Below are 7,870 nucleotides of genomic sequence, written 5' to 3'. Positions count from 1 at the left end.
GAACAGAAAAGATGTGAACTCATGTTGCAAGAGGCAGTGCAAGGAGAGGTGGGCAGTTAACATTTCTACACTCATAGGACAAAGCAGGGTTAGTGGGTAATGAGCCAGATATTCAATATCTTTATTAAGGCCATGATTTTTGTTGTGTAACAGATTTATGAACTTAAGTATCACAACCCATACACACCGGGGACCACATCCTGAAAAATCTTTCCCCACCCCCTTCTTTTGGCCTTTGAAGGCCCCCTTACCTTGTCAAGCTCATCATCAGAAGCAAGCTGTCCACAAACCAGGACTCACCAACTCAAAATGGCAAGGGCCTATGCCGTAACAACAGATGCAAAACCCGCAGACATATCTCCACTGCTAAGATGATCAATACTCTCCACGACTCAGCTTTCGAGACTCATGGGCTCCACACATGCTTATCACAACATGTGGTGTACCTCATCCAGGAGGTCTTCTCAGAGCAAGCCCAACTGCATACAAATGGCAAGCAGAGGAGGAAGCCCCACTGCTCAAGGCATTAACCGAGAATATGGGAGACATCCAGTTCAGTTTGCCTCTCTGAGAGTTTCACAATTTAAGAACTCAGGGCCTGGTCCAAAGATCATTGATGTCAATGTGAGTCTCTCGGTTGATTTTATTGGCCTTGGATCCATCTGTGGTAGGATTGAGAGACTCAGGAGTTGGCCAAAGTCATTTAGAAGGTCGTTTAGAATTATGACCTCAGAACGCCATGTTTTATTTTGAACTCTGGCAAAACAAGGCAGTGATGAATGAGAATTCCGGGGGCAGTTTCCTCACATGAAGACACTTGTCCCAGGAAGGAATGACATACATTGCCATAGGCAATCAAACATTCATGATTCAATTAATAACTTTTGGTTAACATTGACCTAAAAGTTGCAATGAATCTAGAGGTAAAGCTGTCCAAATCTCTTTCCCAGATACAGGCAAGCCCTTCTAAATAAATACAGGTAATTAGAAGACAATCATGCACACATACGGTTCTACATACAGAACATGAACATTGTTTTCAAATATCAGATTTTTCAACAACATTTTTCACTGTGAGTTTAAGTTGAGATAAAAAAAAAAGTCCATGCATATTCATATGAACTGTAGATGAGCTTTTGTGATTTTTCTCTTTGTGTTTCAGGCAGCTAGAAAGAAGATCATCATTTCTGAAACTCTGATGACTTTTGGCCAAAATTTCTAATTTAAACTCAAACAAAATTTCGACTAAACATTAACATTTTGTGTGTGTTTCTTTTAGCAGTTTTTGGACAATTGTAGCATTGAATGCCGTTGACGTCAAGGAAACAACTTCAGCTTTGTATAGTTGTATAACTGATATCAGAACAAGACTTGTGCCCAAATTACTTTTTATAGGTAAATATTTTTCTCTTCATCCTGTCCCACAACAACTTCCTCAGAGACCCTATCACCTCCTTAATCCTCAGGCTGTAGATAAAGGGATTTAAGGTGGGCATGATGGTTGTGTATATCAGAGATAGCATTTTGTTTCTGTCTAGTAAATGAATGGACTTGGGCCTTAAATAAATCAGGCCACACCTCCCATAATACAGTGTCACCACAATGAGGTGTGAGGAGCAGGTGGAGAAAGCTTTGTGTCTGCCTTCAGCTGATGCCATCTTTAAGATGGTGGAAATAATAAAGATGTAGGACACAAGTATGAGAGAAAATGGAATGAAGATGACCAGTATAGCTGCTGTAAACAACTGCATTTCATACAGAGCAATGTCAGTGCAAGAAAGCTTAATCAAGGGAGAAATGTCACAGAAAAAATAGTTAATCTGATTGGACCCACAAAATGGCAAGGTGAACACCTAGGCTGTCTTTACTAGGGACACTACATTACCACTGAACCATGAGAGAACTGTCAATGAAAGGCAGACCTTCCTGTTCATGACCATCCTGTACCTAAATGAGTTGCATATGGCCATGTAGCGGTCGTACACCATGGCAGCCTGAAGGAAGCACTCAGAGATTCCAAATAAGAGAAGGAAGTACATTTGGGCAAGGCAGCCCTTGTAGGAAATGCTCCTGTCCTCTGAAAGAAAGTTTGCCAGCATCTTGGAGACAGTGACCGAGGAATAGCAGATCTCCAGGAAGGATAAGACCCAAAGAAAGAAATACATGGGGGTGTAAAGAGCTGGGTCCATGGTGATGATGGTGATGAGGATGTTCCTCATCAGGGTAACAGTGTAAATTAACAGATAGATGAAGAACAGAGGCACCTTCAGCTCGTGGTGGTTTGCCAATCCCAGTAGAACGAATTCAGTCACTGCAGTGAGGTTCCCCTTTCTTGATTCTTCTGCATATTTCATCTGTGGCGGGACAATAAATACACAGATATCTTGTGAAGAAATGATCCTCTGAAGGAAATAAGGGGGTGATAGTGAAAGGGACACATGGCAGTTAGGCTTCCAACTTCCATGGATATTCATTGGGGCCCAGATCCCCAAAGGTATTTCAGAGGATAACTCCCGCTGATTTCTATGAGTGTTAGGAACCTAAATACTTTAAAGGATTTGGACCTGGCTATTTAACTTCCCTTTGTGCCTTTGAAAATCTTCCTCAATACTATAGGGGAATATTCTCTCTTCATTTCACCCAGGGCAAATTTCCCTTGGATGCCTTCCAAAATCCCAGTCTGAGTTAAACAGCGTTTGTTCATTCTAGCTGTGGTCAGAAAATGAGAGAAAATGACTCAAGGGAAAGAAACATCCCCCAAAGTTTGTAGTTTCTGTGGAAAAAGTGAGGAATACCTCTAAGAGGGCTCTTAGTTAGACAGAATGACTCACAGATAGGCCAATAGATAGACCAATTGACCAGTGGATAAATGGACAGATTTCACTAAACTGTTTACATTTTATCCTCTTTCAAAGTCCTTTAATCTTCCTTCCTGCTCCAATAAGGATGCACATTTTCTGATGGTTGGAATTCATAAGGAACAGATTCACTATACTGTGTTTGAATTTACACACTATACGGACCCCGAGGAGGTATAGATCAGCAAATCTACTTTGAAGCAGTTTGAGCCAGGCTGATTTGCACAAGCTGTGTATTTCCCTCCTCAAATCTCTTCTGACCAGCACAGTTTTCTGACCTGCTCAGTGAATGCTGAATAATAATACTGAGATTCTGTAAAAAGGTAACTTTCCATCCAGCAAGACCAGGCAGAATTTTAAAGCAACTGAGGGCTTTAGACTGAAAAAATCAGGGAAAATGAGAATGCCACATCTCTTCTTTGTACCTTAGTTTCTAAAGCTATGGAAAAGATGATACATTTTACTTATCCCTCAGTGGAATTGTCAGACTAAAATCATTAATATTTATAGAACTCTTTGAGATCCTTAGATGGCTGTTGCTATGGAAATGCAAAGTGTTGTTAGTAGTACTGATTCAAAGACATTCCTAAATAACGGTTGATAATTAAAATTCAAATGGAACTCATTGTGGTTTCATAATATTGAGATCAGAGCTCATTTTGATTCTTTGTTTTTTAATTTTTGTAAGAAAAGGATAATAGAAAAGCGGATGGAGTACAAGTGAGGTAACAAGTCTGAAGCTTTTTTGTGCGGGAAAGGAAGTTAAAAAAATCTAAAATATGAAGAAATTTACAAAGATCAGGAGTATGTGACTATAGGACACTATGAGGAAATGTAACTGGTTTGTAGACAAGTACAGGGAAGATTAAAAAAAAAGCAGAGCTGGCTGAAAATTTTCAGAGGAATGTTTGTGTAAGAAAGTGCTGATTCAACAAAATCTATCTGTTTGGTTGGTAAGTTTTGATTTTGTATAAATTGTCTATGCAAAATTGATACAGTGGAATAATTTTGCTTCATTGTTATCATTTCAATGATAACATAATCAAATTTGTAGAGTAAAAATGAAACATTTTAACCAAATTATAAAATCCCAACAATTTTACTTTATCCAAATACAGTAGAACTTCAGAGTTACAAATGCCTCGGGAATGGAGGTTGTTCGTAACTCTGGAATGTATGCAACTCTGAACAAAACATTATGGTTGTTCTTTCAAAAGTTCATAACTGAACATTCACCTAATATAGCTTTGAAACTTTACTATGCAGAAGAAAAATGTTGCTTTCCCATTATTTTTTCAGTGGTTCACGTTTAAGACAGTACTGTATTTGCCTTTTTTTTTTTCGGTCTCTACTGCTGCCTGATTGCATACAACCAGTTCCAAGTGAGGCGAGGCTGAGGGAACTAAGCTTGTTTAGTCTGTAAAAGGGAAGAGTGAGGGGGTATTTGATAGCAACTACCGTAACTACCTGAAAGGATAGTTGGAGGATGGAGCTAGGCTGTTCTCAATGGTAGTAGATGACAGAACAAGGAGCAACGGTCTCAAATTGCAGTGGGGGAGGTCCAGGTTGGATATTAGAAAAATGTTTTTCACTAGGAGGGTGGTGAAGCACTGGAATGGGTTACCTAGGGAGGTGGTGGAATCTCCATCTTTAGAAGTTTTTAAGCTGCGGTTTAACAAAGCCCTGGCTGGGATGATTTAGCTGAGGTTAGTCCTGCTTTGAGCAGAGGTTGGACTAGATGACCTCCTGAGGTCCCTTCCAACCCTCATCTTCTATGATTCTATGTGGTTGACTGGTCCATTCATAACTATTCTGTTCGTAACTCTGAGGTTCCACTGTACAGAATTTCAGAATATTTTGTTTCACAAAAAATCCCCGCAATTTTGAATTTTTGCCCTGATTTAGAATTAAACCTAATTTTGAAATCTATGAATTTCTTGCGAGATAGCTCTGAAAAAGAGAGAAGACATTGGTCTTATACTTATTTGTAATAATAATCATGATAAATAAGTAGCCAGTTCTTTCAGCCCTTACTAATTAGCATTTGAATTGTTCCCTGAGCAATTCTACAGACCCCTATGCAATCAGTTATGGAACAAAGTCCCCTTCAATGTGAAGATATCACAATATGTCACCTCCCATTTATATAGCACCTTCCACCCAAGGACCTCTGAATAATTAACATCAGTTGTGTCAGCCATACAGCCTCTGACTGACAGGTCAGTATTTATCCTGCTTTTGCAAATAGAGAAAGTGAGGTGAGGAGAGACAAGAAGCGATTCTCCACCAAGGTCACACAGTGAGTTTGTAGCAGGGACAGGAAGAGATTCCGGATCTCCTAAACCATCCTGATCTAAGCACAGAATTGCCCCTGAATGTACCCTTTAGATATGAGAGAGTACACCTCCATGGAAACTGAAAAGTATGACTAACCAAACTACACAGATGGGGCTCGTGTCTATTTAGAGAGACAGAGAAACAGTTGATTTCATACACCCATCTCTGGAACCATCAATCCAATCGTATTGTTTGGCTCTCAAGACGCTCCATTCTAAAGATACCAGTAAAGGCTGAACGAATATAGAGGCTGTGGAGACCAGAGCTTGGACAGTCTGTGTTTTAGGAATAGCGACATCTATCATGCGACGCTTATAGCCAATGGCTATGATCTAGCAAACTTTGCTACACGAGGGGTCCCATTCATTTGCAGAACTGAGCCTTGTATGTTAAAGCAGTCAATCCTATCAGGTTGCTAAACACCATGAAAGTTATGGAATCAGGGAGTTCTGTGATTATGATATGATCAGGCAAAATTAAAATGTTTATGGGCAATGACAGTGTCTGAGATTTCTGGAAATCACAGTTGGCTTAGTTAAACAGGGAATTAAAACTGAGTAAATAAAAGGAGGAAAAATAATTCATCTTCAGTGTTAATTCTGCATGATCCCCTTCCACAAAAAACAGCAAGATGACTTGATACAAACTCCCCTTTGCCTTCAACTTCATAATAAGGTACTGGTCTATCTCCTTCCAATTCCCAGATTCCGCCAGATATGAAACTCTCTCTGATTTACTAGAGTGATGTTCTGGTTTACATTTCTTGCTGCAGACCCTTTCTTTCTTTCTTTCTTTCTTTCCTGATGATGATGAAGATAGATAGATAGATAGATATATATATAGATAGATAGATAGATAGATAGATAGATAGATAATTCTTTATTGTATTATTACTATTATGCAAGGCAATTTACAATAAAAGAAAAGAGCTTTCCTGAACTGAAGAAATACCGAGACAAGTTTTTTCCCTGATGAATTTTGACCATCAAGAGAAAAATTAGTCGTTGGAAGAAATTCAGAATTGCAGGAACCTACACATTTCAAAATGTTCAAAAGAGTTTATCTGCATAGAATTTTTAATCCATTTTTCTTCTCAATCTGTTTTTAAACAATATTGAAATGACTGTTGAATTTATTTCATTTACAAAATACCATGTACATGAAACATTCTGACAACCCTATTGTATTTTCTCTGTTAAAAAAATTAAAAAGTCATGAGCTTTTTTCAGAGAATGAACATTTTTTACAATATTGGCCATATTTTAGTTTTTCTTTATTTAAAAGATGGCAGTTTTTCAAGGAAAATATTATATTATTATTATTAGCGCTAAAATATTATATATCAATTCATTCAAATATTCACAAACTATAGCCACATAACATTTAATTTCATTACATTTTTAAGGAACCAGCTTCCATCTATACCCACCCCCACACTTACATGTAGCTAGGTAGATATGCTTATATAACTACACATAGCTGTACACACATTTTGGAATAGATATTATTTATGTTCTTGGTTAATTAATTCAACTGATGTGCTAAATTTCAGGATCAGAAGATCAGACTTTTTTTTTATCTTTTCACTTACACTCTGGCTCTATTTCTCCCCCACCTCTGTCATCCCTCCAGGACTTCCTGTAGATGATCTTCCCTGATGAATTTGTACCATCTAGAGAAAAATTGGTGTGAAGGCAAAATCAGAAACATTTTCATTGCAAAGGGTTAAAAACAAATTTATTTCAAGTTCATTTCAAGAATTTTCATAGAATTTTCAATCGATTTTTTTCATTTAGTTGAAAATATTATTGAAATGGCTATTGATTTTTTTTCCCCATTTACCAACCAGTGCATAAATGAAACATTTAAATAATCCTTTAAATGTGATTTTCCTCTGGAAAAATGGTGAAAATGTCATGATATTTTTGCAGAAATTTTTTTTAAAAGTTTTGATTAATCCCATTGGAAAAAGCATGTAGAACTAAGGACAACGCACAAGAGTCAGAGTTTACTATAGGATGGGTATTAAGGGATGGAGCATGATATCCTGATCTCTGATTACCCCCATTTCATTCTAACCTTAGCAAATCAAGTTTCCCTTTACTGATTTTTGTGGAAAGGCATGCATTTCCTGAAAGCTTTTCTCAGGGCCTTGTTCACCTCCTTGTTTCTCAAGCTGTAGATGAGGGTGTTGACCAAGGGAGTGAGGACTGTGTAGAAGACGGAGAACATTTTGTTAAGGTTTCTCAGTGTGGCACTATCTGGTAGGATATAGACAATAATCAAGGTCCCATAGAAAATTGTCACCACAATCAGCTGAGAGGAACAGATAGAAAAGGCTGCTTGCCTCCTGGTGGTGGAAGGGATTCTCAGGCTGGTGATGATTATACAAATGTAGGACTTCACAATGAATAGGAATGCAGGAAGGGTGAAGATGAAAGAAAGTATGAAGGTCACAAGTTCCATCAGGCGGGTGTCAGTGCAGGAGAGTTTGATCAAGGCGATGAAATCACAGGAGAAATGATCAATTTCATTCAGGCCACAGAAAGTGAACTGTGCTAACAAAGCTGTTGATACAGAGCTAGCTAGAAAACCACTATCTCAAGACAAAGATGCCAGCTGGAGACCACAGCTGCCGTTCATCTGTACTGCATAATGCAGGGGTTTACATATCG

At 38.3% G+C, this 7,870-nt stretch overlaps 1 pseudogene; it reads right to left on the bottom strand.

Annotated features, from left to right (window-relative positions):
• Positions 1–1,382: 1,382 nt before the first annotated feature.
• LOC137146122 (olfactory receptor 10A7-like) lies at positions 1,383–2,354 on the bottom strand (annotated as a pseudogene).
• Between the last annotated feature and the right edge of the window lie 5,516 nt (positions 2,355–7,870).

This window comes from Emydura macquarii, unplaced genomic scaffold, assembly GCF_026122565.2.
Source record: "Emydura macquarii macquarii isolate MOO-44397 ecotype Brisbane River unplaced genomic scaffold, CSIRO-AGI_Emac_v2 contig_3699, whole genome shotgun sequence".
Classification (NCBI taxonomy): Eukaryota; Metazoa; Chordata; order Testudines; family Chelidae; genus Emydura; species Emydura macquarii.
Note: the sequence above shows the minus strand (reverse complement) of the source record. Positions and strands in the feature narration are given on the sequence as shown.